General features: G+C 34.7%; 1 long non-coding RNA gene across 1 annotated transcript; it reads left to right on the forward strand.

Moving 5' to 3' along the window:
* The first annotated feature begins 2,361 nt into the window (after nt 1-2,361).
* On the forward strand, nt 2,362-20,991 carry LOC118986603 (uncharacterized). The gene is made up of 3 exons (XR_005066413.1): nt 2,362-2,450; nt 4,765-4,772; nt 20,981-20,991. It is a non-coding gene; the product is annotated as an uncharacterized LOC118986603 (long non-coding RNA).
* Nucleotides 20,992-21,526: the final 535 nt, after the last annotated feature.

A 21,526-nucleotide genomic window follows, 5' to 3' on the forward strand; every position in this document is an offset into this window, starting at 1 on the left:
TATCAATTTTATAACCATACTTAACCATTTCCATGAGCATCCTATTACCAGTATTTTGAACTCTGCATCTGATAGGTTGGCTATCTTTTTATTGCTTAGTTCTATTTCTGGAGTTTTGATCTGTTTTTTCATTTGGGACATATTTTTTTTTCAGTGCACATGTTGCATAGTAAAGGGAAGAGCCTTAGCTATTTGCCATGGTCAGACAGCTCATGTCTCTGTGTTATGGTGCTGTATGTGGGCAAGGGTTAGAGAAGGCACAATGGTGCTTGCTGGGCTGTGGGCTGGCTTTCAGTCACTTGTCCCACTACCCACAAAGAAATTGGGTCCTTTTGATACTGATTCCCAGGTGGGTGGGTTTGTATATGTTCTAGGACCAGGTGGGTCTCTCCAATGAACTCTTCTGTGAAGCTGGGAGATTCTCTTGTTGCCACAACCCCCACAAGTTGTTACAATCACAGGTTTTGAGGCTTTATTTACCCATGCTGGAACCCTGGTTTGCATGGTCTGTCTCACTCCCCAGTTGTTCCTCCCAGTTAATCACACAGAAATGTGGGACAGCCTAGTCTACCAGCTGCTACCTTACCATGAGTCCTTTCCACCCTGGCTGCCCATGCCCACCTCTCCTACAGGTATGGATGAATGTTTCTTTTTTAATCCTTGGTCATTGGGCTTCAACACAGTTTGATTTTCTAGTAGTTCTGCTTATTTTTTTTTTATTTTAAATTTGTTTTTATTCTTCTTTTGGTTGTGCTAGGAGGCAAAGTATATCTACCTATGCCTCTATTTTGATTGGAAGTCCCAACTGCTTTTCATTCTTTTTGAGTCTTCTTTTATTTTGTTGCTTTGTCTGGAAAATTTTTTGTACCTTGTCCTTCATCTCACTGATTCAATCTCTGCTTCATCAAGCCTGCTTTTAATACCTTCTACTGTGTTCTTTGTTTCATATATTGTATTCTTCATTTCCTCCTGGTTATTTTTTATGGTTTATAGGTCCTTTTTCATGCTAGTGTAGTTCACAGTAAGTTTTTCTGGCCTCCCTGGAGTTCTTTGTAGTTCTCACTGAGCTCATTGAGCATCCTTATAACCATTATTTTGAACTCAATATCTGATAGTTTGCCTGGCTCAATTTCATTTAGCACCACTCTTTTTGAGGATTCTACCTTTCCTTTCATTTGGGGGTTGTTGCTTTTCTCCCCATTTTTGGGTGACTCTTCTTGTTTCTTTCTGTTTCTTGGATATATCTGCTTTGACTCACTGTCTTTTTGGTGTGATCTTCTGTGGTAAGAGACCTGTGGGTTTCAGTGGTACAGTCTCCTTGATCTCTTTAACTTGATGCTCTTGGGGTCCTCAGGTCATTTATGTGGTCTCTCTGTCTATAATTTGGTTTTGATTGTTTCTGGTCATTCTTTTGTGGGTTCTTCACTCCAGTTAACTGACTAAGAGTCACTCTGCCCATCACATCTTGAATGTTGTTGTACAGGTGCTGCCAGAACAAAATCAAACAGCCCAAAAAACAAACCCACACTCACAAAATTAACCACCACTCTCAATTACACCATCAATAGCAAGTGAGGCTGTATTAATAAAGGTATAAGGAGATAAACACTATTATAAGAGAGAAAAACAAATTTAAGATGACTAACTGAAAGAAAAGTAATTTTGTGAGGGTAGAGGAAGGAGCAATAATAATAAGGGACGAGGCAAAGAGAGAAAAAAATTTACATCTTAAAAAAAGAGGGAAGAAGGCAGAATGGAATAAAAGAAGAAAAGTGAATAGTATTTGGTTTGACCAGAAATTAAAATATATGTAAATAATAAAAATTAAAAATAATAATAAAAATAGTGAAAGAAAAAAAGAAATCAAATTAGACAAAAAGATCTACCACAGCATTATGAACAACAATGAGCAAGAATAATATAAGTTGGAATGGAACAAGAGAAAAAGTAAAGTAAGAAACTTAAGAGATATCTAGAGGAAAGATAAAGAATTTTGAGATAATAGAGGGAGAAAGGAGAAAAAGAATGAGGAACGAAAACCAATCTAAGACAGGGAAAAATTAAAACTTAAAACAAAAAATTAGGAGCCAGAGGAAGGCCAAATGGAACAGGAGAGAAGAAAGGTAAAATATGAGGTTTGAAATACAAAAGTAGTGAAGATCTAGAAATGAACTTGAAAAAATGCAACCACCACCACATCCTCAACTGATGAGCAAAGATAGATGAAGATGGAGAAAGAACAAGGGTATTTTAAGATGAATAATGACAAGAAAATTGGTTCTGAGAAGCTGGAGGGGGTAGAAATAGTAAAGGCGTATCATGAAAACAAGTTGTAGCAAAAAAATACAATTTAATTAAAATTAAAATAAGAAGAGGAAAGAAGTTAAAATGGAATAAGAGAAGGTAGGAGCAAAATATGACATTTGAAGTAAACTATAATATAAAAAGTAGTGACAATATGCACACACTTGAAAGATATAAAATGAATGCTAAAAAGTTATGCAAGAGAAAAAAGAAGTTATGCAAGAGAGAAAAAATGCAAAACGTAAAGAAGACTGTGGTGGAATTCATCTCACTGCTCTCTCTTTCTGGACATGCCCTTTGTAATGTCAGATGGTGTCCCAGTCTCACCCTAGACAGCCTGTTGGAGGCAGCCAGGCATTCGCAGTCTGTGGCTGTTTTCTTCCACTGTTAATCTAGTCAATTTATAACCAGCAGTCAGGTTTAAGCACCACAGGGTGGGGCAGAGTAACTCTGATTAATAAAACTATATAGGTATCAGCTATACAATTCTACAATACATCATTTGTATATTATATTGTGCATCCACCACCTCAAGTCTCCTTTCATCATCATTTTTCCTCTCTTTACCTTCTTCTACCATCCCCCACCTTCTCCCCCTCTGTCAATCCCAATATTGTTGTCTATGTTCATAAGTTTTTCTTGTTTTTTTCTTTGCTTTGTGTCTTGTTTATAAGACAATGGTTGTGAATTTAAAAGAAAAAAGAAATAAGTCTTTTTACAGTCTTAAATTTGCTTTTTGTAGAAATAACAAAATAGAAAGAATTTGAATGTTTATGCTCAGAATATTGGACATAACAATAAATTAAGAAAGTAAGAGTTTCCTAGTGACTGTCATACAGCTAAAGATAGATATTACTTTAAGTATACAACTTTTGGTTGTTTCTAATCATTATACATTTCAGGTTAAATATAGTGTCTACTCCTTTGCTTTATAAACACATTCCTTCAGCATTGAAATACTGTTATTCAGGCATGTTGGAACACGTTAAAAATCAAAATATATAAAAAGGTGATGATAAGTATTTAAAGAATAATGAGCCAGGTGCAAGATGGAGCATGACTCAGAATGCTTTTTTAAAAAAAAGTTGATCATAGATAGGCAAATGGAAGCAAAATGAAAGCCAATATTAGCCAACCTTTTTCTATAAAAGCATTTTCTGAATATAAATGGAATTAGAAGAGAAGGGATAACTTTCTTTTAAAAAATTAAGCCCAAGCAGTTTTAGAAGACAAATAAGTGAGAAAAATTATTTTCTATTTTTTCCTCTTACAACCCTCACCAAAAAAGAGGAAAAACAATAGGAAATTAAATCTATAAGTCTGAAGGAGGTTTTGATTTCTGTTTGTTGTAATTCAGCCCGATTCACCTGCTAAATTCTCAGGAGAGAAACTACAGAATCCAGAATAGCAAACAGTAAGAAAATATGTAGTAAATGGATGAAAGACTAGGGATAAGAATCAGAAACAAAAGAAAACAAAGCCATGCTTCTGCTAACCAGTCAACTAGTGGTTGCATACTCTACAAATACCTTTAACAGAGAATAGGAAAGGCATTTTAAACCCAACTGTAATCCTCTCTCTCTTCTGTCACTATGGAAAAGCAGCGTTTACAATGACTTTCTCTGTGCTTCCCACATGGGATTTAGCCACTGCTGTAACCTTTGTGTTGTTCATTGTGAGCCTAGAAAAGTACAATTCTACTACATTTAAGCCACTTTGTAAGGGGAAATGCAACTGTCAGCTCAGGTGGCTTTAAGCTGCCAGAGCTCTGGGAATAAAACCAACTCATCTCTCTTCAAAATCCCCATGTGAGGAAAGAAGCTGAAAGATATTATTTCTGTCTTCCTGTAATAAACTCTTCCCATGTAATGCAGTGGTTTCATTGAAGTGCACACGAGAAGCAACTGTGAAGCCTTAAAAGTACTGCCCTCTCCATTCCCCCAGACATTCTGATTTATTTGGCCCAGTGTTTTGGCCTGGAGATATGGATTTGCAGATGTTCCCAGCTGATTCTAATATGCAGCCAAAGTTGAGAACTATTCCTATAGGTTTTTTTTTTGTTGTTGTTGTTGTTGTTTTAATTTTTTTGTTCTGGTGTGCCTACCCAGAATACCTTCTCCCTTCTTTAATATCTAGGTTTTTGTTTAGGCTTCAGCTCTTACTTATTTAGGAAACTGTGAGGAATATTGACTTCTCCCAGCTTCAAAGCCAAGCCTTCCTGGCTTGTGGTCATCAACTCATTCCATTCCCCTATCCACCATCACTGGTCCAGAGATTAGCAAATAATATAAACAGCCTAGTCAGGGTGAATCTTAGAAAATGTGTTTGAAAGTCTGAGATAAGGATATTTTCTTTCTTATTCAGGACATTGTAGTGTGTGGATGTAAATCCAGGAACCATTCTAGGCGTTGTTCTCCAGATGGAAACAGCCTGAGAATGGATGTGATCATTAATTAGAAGAGGACATAGTCAAGTAAAGTGCAGAGAAACAGCCAGTCTTGAGTTTATGGTTATCTTCGAGCCCATCCTATATCTCAGATTATGGTTAGATAAGTCAATACAGGGCCTTTTTATTTAAGTCCTTTGGAATTGATATGTAACTAATAATGTGTACCCCCTTGCACTGTTTTAGTTTCTGTCTCCATTAAACCTGGGACAGTCATTAAAGGAAGATGCCAGAATCCTCATTCAGTATTTATTTACAGGGGACAGAAGCAGCCTTGCAAATGATTCTGCATGGTTGTCATCCTAGCAAAGGGTAAATCTTGATGTAAGCAGGATACCATTTTTGTGATTTGAAATTAAAGTGCTATCTTCTAGGATCTATACGAGATTGATTGAAGTAAGCACTGCAACAAAAAGTATTTATGTGGTTTTTAAGTAGCCCCATGATAAGCAGATTTCCTAAGTGTTGGCAAATCGATAATGGTTGCGTGGATGATTCACAGGAACACTATTAGCAAGTTTAGTTGGGTTGGAATACAGGGTAATGAAAGAAACGCATGAGCATGGCCTCAAGCAGTTTACTATTTAATTGAGTTCTCTGTGCCTTTCACTTTCAGTCTATAATTGGAACCTATTTTCCTAGCTGAAAAAAGCTCTGGGAGTCTGGTCTATGTCTTACCCAATGTCCTACCTATTCATTCATTCTTTAAAATATGGAGCCATATTACACCAGTGCCAACAAGTAATCCTTTCACTAGATCTAGTAACTTTGTTATTGTCTTCCTGTAATAAACTCTTCCCATGTAATGCAGTGGTTTCATTGAAGTGCACAAGAGAAGCAACTGTGAAGCCTTAGAAGTACTGCCCTCTCCATTCCCCCAGACATTCTGATTTATTTGGCCCAGAGTTTTAGCCTGGAGATATGAATTTGCAGATGTTCCCAGCTGATTCTAATATGCAGATTAGAGACAATCCTTAACTTTACCATCCAGGAACCGATATTAAAACCAGAATAGGTACTGGAATCTTCTCCTTTAGTTTTTAGCTTATATCACTTTTTGTAACTCCAGAAATTACCACATCTCAAGTGACTAGACACAGTTCTCCTGTCTATCAACATCTAGTGATGTTTCACTGTCTCAAGCATATTTCTTTCAGCTGGGATCAAATGTTCCTTTTTGTATGCATAAGAAACTGAAATCCTCTAGGATTTTCATGGTGTCAAGACTTATGTGTAAGTCTTTTATCCACCTTGAATTTATTTTTGTGTATTTATATGATATAAGTTGGGTTTCATTCTTTTTTTTTGCACGTAGCTCTCCAGACCTCCCAACATCATTTGTTGAAGAGACTATTTTTACTCCATATTATGCTTCTTCCCCCTTGGTCAAATATTAATTGACCATAGAGACTTGGATTTATTTCTGGGCTCTCTATTCTGTTCCATTGGTCCATATGTTCATTCTTATGCCAGTACCAGGCTGTTTTGATTACAGTGGCCTTGTAATACAGTTTGATATCAGGTGGTATGATCTCTCCTACTTTGTCATTCTTTCTCAAAACTTCTGAGGCCATTCTGGGTCATTTATGGTTCCATAAAAAATTTTAAAATTTTGTTCTATATCTGTGAAATATGTCATTGGTACTTTAATAGGTATTACCTTGAATCTATAAATTGCTTTGGGTAGTACAGACATTTTGATGATGTTAATTCTTCCAATCCAGGATCATGGTACATGCTGCCATTTGTTTGTGTTTTCCTTAATTTCTTTCTCCAGTGTTTTATAGTTTTCTGAGCACAGGTCTTTTATCTCCTTGATAAGGCTTATTCCTAGGTATTTTATTTTTCTTGTTCCTATGTCATCAAGGATTTTTGTCCTGATTTCTGTGTCTGATATTTCAGTGTTTTTGTACAAAAATGCCTTTGATTTCTGAATATTGACTTCATATTCTGCTGTTTTGCCACATTCATTTATTAGGTTGAGTAGTTTTTTGATGGAGTCTATAGGATTTTCTTTGTATACTATCTTGTCACCTGCAAACAGTGACAGTTTTGCTTCCTCCTTTCCAATTTGGATGCTCTGTATTTCTTTTTCTTTTCCGATTGCTGAGACTAAGGAAAACATAGGCAGGAAAATCTCAGATATTTTAAACAGCAATTTTTTCACTGATAGACATATTATGTCACTAGGGCAAGAGACATAAAGGAAAAAATAAATAAATGGACTTCATCGAAATAAAAAGTTTCTCCATGGCTAAAGAAAATAGCATCAAAATAAAAAAAACAAACTGTATGAGAAAACATATTTGCAAATGATACCTCAGACAAGAGTTTGATCTCTAAAATATATAAATAACTCACATGACTCCACTCCAGGAAGACAAACAACCTAATTAAAAATGGGCAAAGGACTTGAACAGACACCTCTCCAAGGAGGACATACAGAGCTCCCCAGAGACACATGAAAAGATGTTTAGCATCTCCAGCCATTAGAGAGATGCAAATTAAAATCACAATGAGATACCACTACACACTGGTGAGAATGGCCATCATAAACAAATCAACAAACAACAAGTCCTGGCCAGATTGTAGAGAAAAGGGAACCCTAGTGCCCTCTTGGTAGGAATGCAGACTGGTACAGACACTGTGGAAAACAGTATGGAATTTCTTCAGAAAACTAAAAATGGAACTGCCTTTTGATGTGGCAATTTTACAGATGGGATTATATCCTAAGAATCCTGAACAGCAACCTAAAAGAAGCTCTGTACCCCAATGTTCACAGCAGCACAATTTACAATAGGCAAGTGCTGGAAGCAACCTAAGTGCCCATCAATAAATTAATTTCTCAAAAAATATAGTACATTTAAATGATGTAACATTATGCAACAGAAAGAAGAAAGGAGCTCCTACCCTTTGTGACAGCTTGGATGAAACTGGAGAACATTATCCTAAGTGAAATAATCCAGGTGATGAGGGACAAATACCATATGATCTCACCTTTAAGTGGAACCTAATCAACAAAACAAACAAGCAAGCAAAATATAACTAGAGATGTTGAAAATAAGAATAATCTGACAGTAACCAGAGGGGAGATGGGAGGAGATAATGGGGGAAAGGGGGAAGAGTTTTCAGGAACAACTATAAAAGACACATGGACAAAACCAAGGGGTGGTGGGATCAGGGTGGAGTTGGGCATGGCTGGGGTGGGAGGGGGTGAGAAACGGGACAGCTGTTGTTGAACAACAATAAAAATAACCATTTTGAGTTGAAAAAAATTAAAGAAAAATAAACTGAAATTTTTATAATTGCAGAAGCTAATCTGACAAAGAAACTAGTCTTTAATGAATTTTGAATTTTAATTAAAATATAGCTTTGAAATATTTTTCTTATTTTCTGGTATAAATAAAATCATTTGGATTACATAGGCTGATTTCAGTCAAATTGACAAAGAGGCAGAAGTTTCAGCGATATATTGAGTTTTCTGGCAGGCAGCCATCCATGAAGTTAAAATCAAGGGGAAATCAAATTTCTTTAGTTCAGTCATTTGCCTCCAGTAATGACTTGCTTTTGCACCAACCATAACATTTCTCTACTATTACTATGATTCAGAGCATTTTTGTGTATCACATTATTTTCATTTCGACACAGTTTTCTCTGCTTCACTGCTAAGCCATCCAGTGCTAAAGGTGCTGTCAGTTCACATGAAGGGGCAATCTGCTTTACTGAGTAGGTGAAGTGCTCCATCATAACTGGTTACACTCAAGTTATGAGTCTTTACCTTCACCTCAAAGTAACACTGCATTTTCTCTTAAAGCATATGAGTCACAGTCTATAGAGACCTTAGTTTTTAGATCATAGTTATGGGTGAGAGTAAGAAGCAGGACAAAGTTTTTTAGGAAGCTCATTTCTGACACATGGATAGTTCTGGAGTAGGCTTAAAAATGCATATACCATTCTCAACCCAATGCTTTTGCTGATAGGGCCTATGATGCCTTATAAGAGACTAATATTTGGGCTTTAAATCACAGGGCCTGGCCCAGGCCAGGGAATGAGCCCAAACACTTTTCACTAGGTTTCACAAAGACTTGTAGTTTTTGCTTTCAAAATTCTTTTATTACATAATAGAAATATATATGCATCTAGATAGTGCGTGAAATGCATTTTCAGCTTAATAGATAGTTATAAGCCACACTTGCATAAATAACTATAAGTCAAGCCAAAAAATATTATCAACATTTCAGAACCCCGACCTGTATATCTTCCCACCATTCCCTCCTCTTCACGGTAATCATTAACCTGATGCTAATAACAATCAAGTCCTGTTTTCCTTCAGTTTTATTTTTTTATTTATGCATTCCTATGCAAAATACTTAAGTTTTTCCCTTTTTTGAATACTATATAAGTAGAATCATGCTGCATAAGATGCCTGTACAGAAGCTACCCAGAGGTGTAATATAAAAAATAGAGACATTTATTGAAGATATAAGAAACACTGTATGTAGTACAATAACATCTCAATCCCCTTCAAAATAGGCACTTTGGGACCTCACACCGTTCTCTCAATCACCAATCATCAGCCTCATCATATTTTCCTGAATCTCATCAATGGTCTGAAATCTCTTTCTTTTTCAGAGGTGATTTTAGCTTTGGGAAAAGCCAGAAGTCACATGGTGTCAAATCTGGGCTGTAGGGGAGTTGAGTCACCTGGGTGATTTGATGTATCACCAAAAAACTCCACACAAGATGTGATGCATGAGCGGGTGCATTGTCATGATGAACCTGCCAATCACCAGTGGCTCATATCTGTGGCCTTCTGAATCATCCGAATAATTTCTGTGGAGAAATGTTCAAGCTTAACTCAAAATTTGATGTATATCTGTTGCTCTATTTGCTCAGTTGTTTTGAATGAGACAGCCACACAATACATATGCTCACTCAGTGGTGCCTACCACCCCCAATGAGTAGTACAGTGAAGTCATCATTGTTCACTCATGCACATCCAGTCCACTCTCCTTTCCTGTCAGGTTACATTGATTTTGCACAAACCATTCTCCTTATATTAGCAATGGCTGGATTTTTTCCAGACAGACCTTGTATAATTTCTGTAACCTGATGTTTTCCATTATGATTCTTTGTTAAGATTGTAAGCTTCAGCCACATTGTTGTACATAGAACTAGTTCTCTAATTTTTATTGCTCTGTATAGTCTAGTTTATATATATCACAATTTGTTTATCCATTTTACTAATAAAGAGCTCTTTTCAGTTTTGGGAAAATGCTGTTTTGAACATTCACGAATCTTATTCCTTGTTGCATATAAACACGCATATGTATAGGGTTATATGTTACATTTATAAACTTAACAAATTGAAAGACTGGGTCATAATATGCGTGTGCTTTTCAACTTTACTAGTTTGTTCCTAACTATAACATTACTAGATAATCTATACTAGTTTCAAAAATGTACTAATTTACATTCCTAAGTGATGCATGAGAGTTTATTTGTTCCACATCCTTGCTAACACTTGCTGTAGTCAAGTACACTTTAGCATCTGCCAGTATCAACATGTGCATTAGAATCTTATTTTAATTTTAACATATGTTTTCATCATTACTAATGAATATTCATGTAAATTTTTAACATCCTTATTGGTCATAATCATGGCTTGCTCAGGCTACTGTAACTAAATATCATAGACAGGGTGGCTCAAACAATAGAAATTTATTTCTCAGAGTTCCAGAGACTGGGAAGTCTAAGATCAAGTTGCCAGCCAGTTTGACCCCTTGTTAGAGCCCTATTCCTATTATGCAAATGACTATCTTCTTGCCGTAACCTAACGTGGTGAAGTGAGAAAATTTCTTTTCTGTCTCTTCTTATAATGGCAATAATTTAATCCATAGGGGCTCTACCCTACTGACTTCAACACCTCCCAATGCCCTGCCTCTAAACACCATCACATTGGGCATTTGGACTTCAACACATAAATGTTAGGGAGACTATAATTCAGTCCATAGCAGTCATTTAGATACCCTGTTTTTAAAAGTACCTTTTCAAATTCTTAGGCAATTTTTTAGTTGAATTGTCTGCCTTTTTTCATTCTGATTTCTTGAATGCTGTTATATATTCTGGATTATGTTATATGAGTATATTCTGTATACTTTGTTAATTAAAAGTGTTGCAAATATTTCCTCTCACTGCAGCTTATTTTTTCTCTGTAATAAAGTATTTCTTATTATTGGAAATTATTCATTTAATGCATTCTTTTTTGTAAACCCTTATTATTATGGCTCAGTCATGTGTATCTTCTTTAATAAGTCATTCTTAGCCTAAGGTCTAGAAATATTCTTCTACATTTACTCTTAATCATGTTATAGCTTTTTTACCTTTAAAATTTACTAATTTTTCTTAATATGGTGTGAGTAAGCAGTTTATTTTTTAAATGTTGCCTGCATTGTTCATTGGAAGTTTGCTTTTTAAATTTTTTTAAATTCTTTTTCTTAAGTATTTTTATTGATTTTGCTATTACAGTTTTCCCAATTTTTCCCTCTTTATTCCCCCTCCACCCTGCCAACCCTCCAGCATTCCTCCACTTAGTTTATGTCCATGGGTTGTACATATAAGTTATTTGTGTCCTCTGTTTTTTATACCATTTTTAGCTCTCCCTGTCTATTTTATGCCTACTAATTATACTTCTTCCCTGTACCTTCTCCCCCATTCCTCCCTTCTCTCTCCCCACTGAAAAACCTCCATGTGATGTGCATTTCTCTGATTCTGTTCCCATTCTAGTTGTTTGCTTAGTTTTTGTTTTCATTGTTTTTGTTTTCATTGTTTTTCTTTTCTTTTAGGTTCATTTGTTGATAGATGTGAGTTTTTTGTCATTTTACTATTCATTTTTTAATCTTTTTTTTTAGATAAGTCCCTTGAAGCTTTCATGTAAGAATGGCGTGGTAATGATGAACTATTTTAACTTGAACTTATCTGGGAAGCACTTTATCTGCCCTTCCATTCTAAATGAAAGCTTTTTCTCTATATATTGAAAATTAACTGTACTTGAACAAGAATTAAATTTAAAAAATTAAGGTGAAAAATAAAGAAATTTTCACTATGAGCTTGAAATCTATGACCTTGAATATAATGTATTATCTTTTTAGTCTAATACTATATTCTTAGGTTTTTCTTTTGCTATTGTTTTGTTTGAACTATTACCTCTATAGTCTATGATTAGTGTTCAACTTTAATTTAAAGTTCTAGTCTAGTCTTCAGCGCTTTAAAAGAAAATTTGTAAAGTGTAACATATATACACTAAAAAGTATGTAATTTTGATCTGCATATGTATATTTGTGTGTGTATTTATGTACACAGACACACACACCAGTGAACTATCACTATAATCAGGATTGTGAACATACCCATCACCTCCAAATGTTTCCTCTGTCCCTTCCTAATTTCTCTCTTCAACACATCCTCAACTTCATTTTCAACCCTGGCAAACACTGAACTGCTTTCTGTCACGAGAGATTAGTTTGCACTGTCTAGAATTTTATATAATTGGAATTATACAGCCAGTATGTACATTTTCACAGTCTAGGGTCTTTCATTCAATAATATTATTCTGGTATTCATTGGTGCTGTACAGATCGATAGTTTGATATTACTATTACTGAATAATATTTCAATATATCGATAGACTACAATTTGTTTCTTCATTCACTTATTGATGGGCACTTGGGTTGTGTAGTTTTTGACTATTACAAATAAAGCTGCTATGAATATTGGTATATGTATATAAATATAGATAAACATTTTAATTTCTCTAGGGTAAATATTTAAAACTCTAAAGTTGGGGTCATATTTAGATATTCATTCAACTTTCTATGATACTGCCAAATTAGTTTTCAAAATAGTTGTACAATACAATTTTACATTCCCACCAGCAGTATACAAGTGTTCAGTTGTTTCATACTCTTGCCAATACTTGGTTGTTTTTAGTCTTTTTAGCATTAGCCATTCTAAAAGGCATGTGGGTGTATCCTTAGTGTTTTAATTTTCCTTGCCCTAATGGCTGAAGATGTTGAACATCTTTTCATGTGCTTATTTGCAATTTGTGTATCACTCTGTACAGTGTCTCTTCAAATATTTTGCCACTAAACTTTTGACTGGTTTGTTGGTTTTCTTGTTATTGAACTTTGTAAGTTTTTTATATATTCTTGATACGATTCCCTTATTAGGCACACATAATATGCAAATATTTTCTAACAGTCTGTAAATGTATTTTTATTCTATTAACAATGTATCTCAAAAAGCAGAAATAAAGTTCATAATGTCGTATTTATTTGTCCTTTTCTTTTGTGAATTTCACTTGTTGCTGTTTTGGCTAAGGAATATCGGCACAACCCAAAGTCACCAAGACACACACTATGTGTTCTTGTTCTTTTGTTCTTGAAGTTTTGTGGGTTTTTGTATTATATTTATACATATTATCTATTTTGAGTTCATTTTGGTAAGAACTGAGATATGAGTTGAATGAAATGAATGAAAGTTGAAATATTTTTTGCATGTGAATATACAAATAGTTTAAGATCTATTTGTTGAAAGTAGTTATGCTTTTCTAATGCTTCTTCACCTTTTTCAAGTCCAAATAAATAGATATTAAAATAAAATGTTAACTATGTATGTGCAGGTCTAGTATGGACTTAATTAGTTTCTGTTAGTTGGTGTCTGTTTGAATTTTCATGCCAAAAAACACTATCTTGGTTACCATAGCTTTGAAATAAATCTTAATTAAATAGTCCTTCAACTTTATTCTTTTATTTTAAATGTTATTTTTTCTATTCTAGATGCTTTACATTTTAACATCAATGTTAAAATCACCCTGTCAAAAATCCCTTGAGATTTTTATTGCTATTAGATGAATCTATAGATTATTTAAAGAGAAATGAGAAATTAAAAATATTATGTCATGTAATCTATGAATATTATATCTTCATCTTTTTAGAGTTGAATTCCTTTCAGCATTTTTTATTTTCCAGTGTAAAGGCTTTGTATATTTTTGTCAGATTTATTTCTAAGTATTTAATATTCCTGATGCTATTGCAAATGATATTTTTAGTATTTCAATTACTGATTGCTAGTACATAGCAATTCAGTTTATTCTGTATGTTGTCAATCTTATATCTCAAAACTCTGCTGATGACACATATTGGATTTATTAAGTTATTTATTTTCAATTCCATAAAATATTTTACACATAACAATTGTGTTTTCTGAAAATGAAGACAATTTTGCTTCTTCCTTTTCAATAATGCTGTCATTTATTTTTTTCACCTTATCGACTGACTGGAACCTCCAGTAAAATGTTAAATAAAACTCGTGTGAATGAATATCCTTAGTTTGTTTATAAGCTTAATAAACTTTGTTTTTCACCATTAAGAATGATATCAGCTGAAAGCTTTCCACAGACGACATTTATCAGATTACAGATATCTCTTCTGTTCCTTGTTTTCTGGGAACCTTTTACCAGTAAAAGATATTGGGTTTTGTTAAATGCTTTCCTTGTACCTACTGAGAGGACCACTTTATTTTGTTGTCATGTTTTCTGTATGTGGGTGTGTATTTAGCCTATTCAAAGATGAATTACATGAATTGATATTTAAATGTCAAATCAATTTTGCATTCCTAGATAAATCCAAATTTGGCATGATATATTATCTTTTTTTATATATTGTTGGATATGATTCGCTAAGGTTTTGTTGAAATTACTTCCATGTATGTTTATGAGGGATATTGTTGTGTTGTTATTTTCTGTAATGCATTAGTCTTGTTTTGCTATCAGAGTAATACTAGTACTGTAAAATGTGTTGGGAAATATTTTCTTTAATTTTCTGGAAGAGGTTGAGTTTAGATGTGTTTTATGGTGTATTATGTGTTTAATGCTTATAAGTGATCTGTGCATAATTTAAGTTACTATATATTTTTCAGTTGATGAGTCAACTTTGTTAATGACATTTCTCAAAAATTTTGTATCCTGATATTTTTAAGTGCTTTCCCATTATTTTCCAAGACTGGATTGTTACATTTTCTGACTATGGAGATTTATCAATTCTTCATTTTATTTGTCAATTTCTACATTGAATATGTTGAAATTTTGCTAATATATGCACATAATTATAAATGGATGTATCATTCTGCTCACTGAATATTTTATCATTTTACTCATATTTTTATTATTGTTGTTCAACAGCAGTTGTCCCCAACCCCCCATTACTTTCTACTGCCTTACCCACCACAACCTCCTACATTAAATCCTCCCTGAACCCATTCTTTGACCATGAGTCCTTTATACATGTTCCTTGACTTGAGCCTTTCCTTTCTCTATTCACCCCTCCCATCCAGTTACTGTCAGTTGTTTTGTTTTGTTTTTTTATTTCCATGTCTATGCTTCTATTTTGCTTGCTTATATGTTTTGCTGATTAGGTTCCACTTATAGGTGAGATCATATGCTATTTGTCTTTCACTGCTGGGCTTATTTCACTTACCATAATGCTCTCCAATTCAATCCATGCTGTTGCAAAGGGAAGGAGTTCCTTCCTTCTTTCTGCTGCATAGTATTTCATTGTGTAAATGTACCACAGTGTTTTAAGTCACTCACGTACTGATGGGCACTTAGGCTTTTTCCAGCACTTGGCTATTGTAAATTGCACTATGAACATTGGCATGCGTAGGTTCTTTTGAACTGGTGTTTCAAGATTCTCAGGATATAACTCCAGCAGTGAAATTTCCAGTTGAAAAAGCATTCCTATTTTTAGTTTTTTGAGGAAATTCCATACTGTTTTCCACAGTTCCTATACCAATCCACATTCCCACCAACAATGTACTAGGGTTCACATTTCGCTATAATCTCACCATCATTTGTTCTTTGTTGATTTGGTTATGATGACCATTCTGACCAATGTGAGATGGTATCTCATTGCGGATTGCAAATCTCCAATGGCTAGCAATGATGAGCACCCTTTCATATTACTCTTGGTGAGGCCAGCAATGTCCTAATCCCAAAACCAGTTAAAGACACAACAAAGAAAACTACAGGCCAATATCACTGATGAATATAGATGCCAAAATCCACAACAAAATATTTTCAGACCACATCCAGCAATACATTTAAAAAATCACACACAAAAATCTACTGGAATTCATCCCATGGATGCAAAGATGGTACACTATTCTCAAATCAATAATACATCATGTAAACAAAAAAAAAGACAAAAATCACATGATTATATCAAAGATGAGGAAAAAGCATGTGATAAGGTACAGCACCCATTTATGATAAAAACGTTTAGCAAAGTGGGAATAGAAGGAGCATTCCTCAATATAATAAAGGCCATATATGACAGACCTACAGCCAACATCATACTCAATGGGCAGAAACTAAAAACTTTCCCACTAAGATCAGGAATAAGACAAGGATGTCCACTTCCACCACTCATAGACAACATAGCATTGGAAGTCCTACCCATAGCAATCAGACAATAAAAAGAAATAAAGGGCATCCAAATTGGAAAGGAAGAGGCAAACTGTCAATGTTTACAGATGACATGATAGTGTGCATAGAAAATCCTATAGACTGCACTAAAAAACTACTCAATCTAATGAGTAAATTTGGCAAAACAGCAGAATACAAAGTCAATGTTCAGAAATCAAAGACATTTTTGCACACCAACAATGAAATATCAGAAACAGAAATCAGGAAAGAAATCCCATTTGACATAGCAACAAGAAAAATGAAATACCTAGAAATAAATCTAACCAAGGAGATAAAAGACCTGTATTCAGAAAACTACACAACAGTGAAGAAATAAATTAAGGAAAACACACAAAAATGACAGCATGTACCGTGTTCATCGACTGGAAGAATTAACATCATCAAAATGTCTATACTACCCAAAGCAATTTATAGATTTGATGAAATCCCTATCAAAGTACCAATGTCATATATCATAGATAGAGGACAAACACTTCAAAAATTTATATGGAACTATAAATGACCCTGAATAGCTGCAGCAATTTTGAGAAAGAACAACAAAGTAGGAGGGATCATAATACCGAATATCAAACTGTATTACAAGGCCAATGTAATCAAAATATTCTGGTACAAGCATAAGAACAGAAACATGAACCAATGGAACAGAATAGAGAGCCCAGAAATAAAGCCAAGTCTCTATGGTCAGTAATATTTGACCAACGAGGCAGAAACATAAAATGGAGTAAAAATAGCCTCTTCAACAAATGGTGTTGGGAGATCTGGACAGCTACATGTATAAAATGAAACTCGATCACCAACTTACACCATACACAAAAATAAACTTAGGATGAATAAAAGACTTAAATATAAGTCACAATACCACGAAAGTCCTAGAGGAGAGCATAGGCAGGGAAATCTCAGATATTCCATGCAGCAGTATTTTCACAAATATGTCCCCTACAGCAAGAGACATAAAGGAAAGAATAAACAAATGAGACTTCATCAATTTTAAAAGCCTCTGCATGGCTAAAGAAAACAGCATTAAAATAAAAAGAAAACCAACTGTATGGGAAAACATATTTACCAAAGATACCTTGGACAAGAGTTTGATCTCTAAAATATATGAAGAACTCACATGACTCCACTCCAGGAAGAGAAACAACCCAATTATAAAATGGGCAAAAGACCTGAACATACACTTCTCCAAGGAGGACATACAGAGGATCCAGAGACACATAAAAAGATGTTCAGCATCTCCAGTCATCAGAGACATGCAAATTAAAGCCACATGAGGTACCACTTCACACTAGTGAGAATGGCCATTATAAACAAATCAACAAACAACAAGTGCTGGCAAGATTGTGGAGAAAAGGGAACCCTAGTGCACTGTTGGTGAGAATGCAGACTGGTGCAGTCACTGTGGAAAACAGTATGGAATTTCCTCAGAAAACTAAAAATGGAACTGCCTTTTGACCCAGAAATTCCACTTCTGGGATTATATCCTAAGAACCCCGAAACACCAATCTATAAGAACCTATGCACCTCATGTTCACAGTAGCACAATAGCCATATTTACAATATTCACAATAGCCAAGTGCTGGAAGCAACCTAAGTACTCATCAGTAAATGAATGGATCAAAAAACTATAATATATTTACATGATGCAATACTACTTAGCAGAAAGAGAGAAGGAACTCCTACCCTTTGTGACAGCATGGATGGAACTGAAAAACATTATGCTAAGTGAAATAATCCAGGTGGTGAGGGACAAATACCATATGATCTCACCTTTAAGTGGAAGCTAATCAACAAAGCAAACAAGCAAGCAAAATATAACCAGACGCATTGAAATTAAGAAGAATCTGATGGTAACCTGAGGGGAGCTGGGAGAACATAATGAGAGGAAAGGAGGGAAGGGTTTTCAGGAACAACTATAAAGGAGACATGGACAAAACCAAGGGGAGTGGCATCAGGGGAAGGAGGTGGGGATGGCTGTGGTTGGACATAAATGCAGACAACAGTACTTGAACAACAACAAAAATAATTAAAAAAACAAAACAATAAATAAATACTGAGTACATTTCCCCCAATTTTTATGGTTACATTTTACAGAGACAGGGCCTTTGGGGTGTATATTATGGCGGTACATGGTGATTTCACATACATCTGAGTTGCACTGCTTATCCTGTTAAAGCACTAGTGAAGCTGTAAAATTGTGCTTTAGGTATTTTTAAAATGGGAAATAAATTTTCATGGGTCCAGAAAAAAATGGGCAAAGGACCTGAACAGACACTTCTCCAAGGAGGACATACAGAGGGCCCAGAGACCTATGAAAGGATGTTGAGTATCACTAGCCATCAGAGATGTGAATTAAAACCACAATTAGATACCACATTACACCAGTCAGAATGGCCATCATAAACAAATCATCAAACAACAAGTCCTGGTGAGGTTATGGAGAAAAGAGAACCCTAGTACAGTGTTCATTGCAATGCAGACTGGTGCAGTCATTGTGGAAAACAGCGTGGAATTTCCTCAAAAAACTAAAAATAGAATTGCCTTCTGACCCAGCAGTTCCACTGCTGGGAGTATATCCTAAGAATCCTGAAACACCAGTTCAAAAGAACCTATGTACCCCAATGTTCACAGCAGCACAATTTACAACAGCCAATTGCTGGGAACAGTCTAAGTGCCCATTAGTACATGAGTGAATCAAAACACTGTGGCACATTTACACAACAGAATACTACACAGCAGAAAAAAGAAGGAACTCGTACCCTTAGAAATAGCATGGATGGATCATGGATGGATCATGGATGCACATTTACACAACGGAATACTACACAGCAGAAAAAAAGAAGGAACTCCTACCCTTAGAAATAGCATGGATGGATCTGGAGAGGATTATGATGCTAAGTGAAATAAGCCAGGCAGTGAAAGAAAAATACCATATGATCTCACCTATAAGTGGAACCCTAATCAACAAAACAAACAAATGAGCAAAATAGCACCAGAAACATGGAAATAAAGAACAAACTGACAGTAACTGTATGGGAGAGGTGAGCAAGATACCAAGGGAAAGAAGGGGAAGGTTGAAGTCCAGGAACATCCATAAGGGAGTCATGGTCAAAGAAAATGGTCTGAGGAAGGATTGAATATGGAAGGTAGGGGTGGGTAGGGCAGGAGGAGAGTAACAAAGGGAAAATGGGGACCACTGTAATTGAAGAACAATTAAAAAAGCTTCTGCATGGATAAAGAAAATATTAGCAAAATGCAAAGGGAACCGACTGCATGGAGAAATATATTTGCCAATGATACCTTGGACAAGGGTTCGATCTCCAAAGTATTTAAAGAACTCACCTGACTCCACATCAGGAAGACAAACAATCCAATTAAAACATGGACAAAGTACCTGAATAGATACTTTTTTATCATTTCAAAATGACTTCTTTTAATTCTACAAATTCTATTTGCCTTAAAGTCTTTTTTGTTGCTTATTAATATAATTATATCAGCTTTTTAAAATGTAAAATGTAATTGCATATTTTTCATCCATTGACTTTCAACATTTACTGTACCCATGCACTTTAGATCTATTCTCTGTAAACAGTACAAACATTTTGCTTCCAGTCAGATTATATTTTAAACTATAGTATTTGCTCCATTTGTATTCAAAATAAGTATTGATATATATTAATTTATTTATATCATCTTAATTACATTTTTTGTTTGTCATCTTTACTTTCATCTTTTTTCTTATTTACTTATTAAATGTTTGTGAATATTTTAATAATGGTTTCATACACTACTAATATAAAATTTAGACCTTTTTTCCCCAATCTATTTGTGCTCAGATTACAAATTATAATGTGCATAGTTAACTTATTAAAGTTTGGAGTTATTCAATCATGTTAACCTATTCTTTGAAAATATGATGCTTGAACTTTTACCCTGTTAATTGTACCCATTCCAATTTATAGATTATTGTTCTGTGAGTTACTTGGATATCTGAAATTTAAATTATTTTTCTCTTTATAGTTCCTCACCAGATGTTATATATTTTTTTGTTTTTAGACTCAGCATTCATTTATATTGTCCACACATATACACTTTCTTTGATCCTCAGTTCTTCTTGCAATCCAGACATTCAATCAGAGATCACTTCATTTGAGCTAAAAATTATATTTTAGATTTTTAATGGCTAATAGTCTTCTGGTGACTCATTAATCCAATATTAATCTGTAAATGTATCTTTGCTTCCCCTTTTTAAACTAACCAGCATTTTGCTGAGTATAGTATTCTAATTTTGCAGTTATCCATGGCACTATATTATTTTTCTTCATAGCATTTAAAATTTGCAACTCTAGCCCTGGCTGGTGTAGCTCAGTGGATTGAGAGCTGGCCTGTGAACCAGAGGATCATGGTCCAATTCCCAGTCAGGGCACATGCCTGGGTTGCAGGCCAGTTCCCAGCAGGGGATGCATGAGAGGCAACCACACATTGATGTTTCTCTCCCCCTCTTCCCCCCTTCCCCTCTAAAGATAAATAAATTAAATCTTTAAAAAATATTAAAAATTTGCAAATCTATATCTGTATTCCCAACTGGGCTAATGCTCCATCAATTATGTATATGGAGATTGCTCATTTTATACATCATTGGATATTTAAACCTGGTATAGGGCCTCAAATATGGAAGTTAAACAATATAGATATGAATGAATAATAATAGAATTAATTAATTAATAAGCATAGTCCCTGGACTTGCAGCATTTACGAACTGGGGATATCTGTCAAAAACCTAACCATGATTTTTGGTGATCTGATAATTCAGGGCTGGTTGTCTGATTCTCTCCATTAAAAAATTAAAAAGATATGGATCCAGCAGTATCAAATTCAAGGTTGCCTGTGATACTACTGGACACTTGGTTGGACTTAATATCTGCTATCATGTCCAAAGAACATAAGAAAATCATTGAGATAACAATGGAAATTTAAGATGAGATTTAAAGGGTCAAAGTCTTTGTTTCTAACACTAACTACTATGCAATTATATTGGCTTTTATTGCTCTTGAAGTTGTAGGTGAAGCTGGTCCTGAGGAATTCAACCATACAGCTTAAATGTAAACTTTCTTTTTGCCTAATTTGGACTTTGCTAATGTGTTCATATTATTGCCTACTCCTCACCTTCCTGAAAGCACATTTATACTTCTTTGGAAAAGAATAGAGTACCTCTAGATTTTCCCACTAAAGTTCTC

The sequence above is a fragment of the Sturnira hondurensis genome, unplaced genomic scaffold (genome assembly GCF_014824575.4).
Source record: "Sturnira hondurensis isolate 20B ecotype Veracruz unplaced genomic scaffold, ASM1482457v3 Scaffold0004338, whole genome shotgun sequence".
NCBI classification, from domain to species: Eukaryota; Metazoa; Chordata; class Mammalia; order Chiroptera; family Phyllostomidae; genus Sturnira; species Sturnira hondurensis.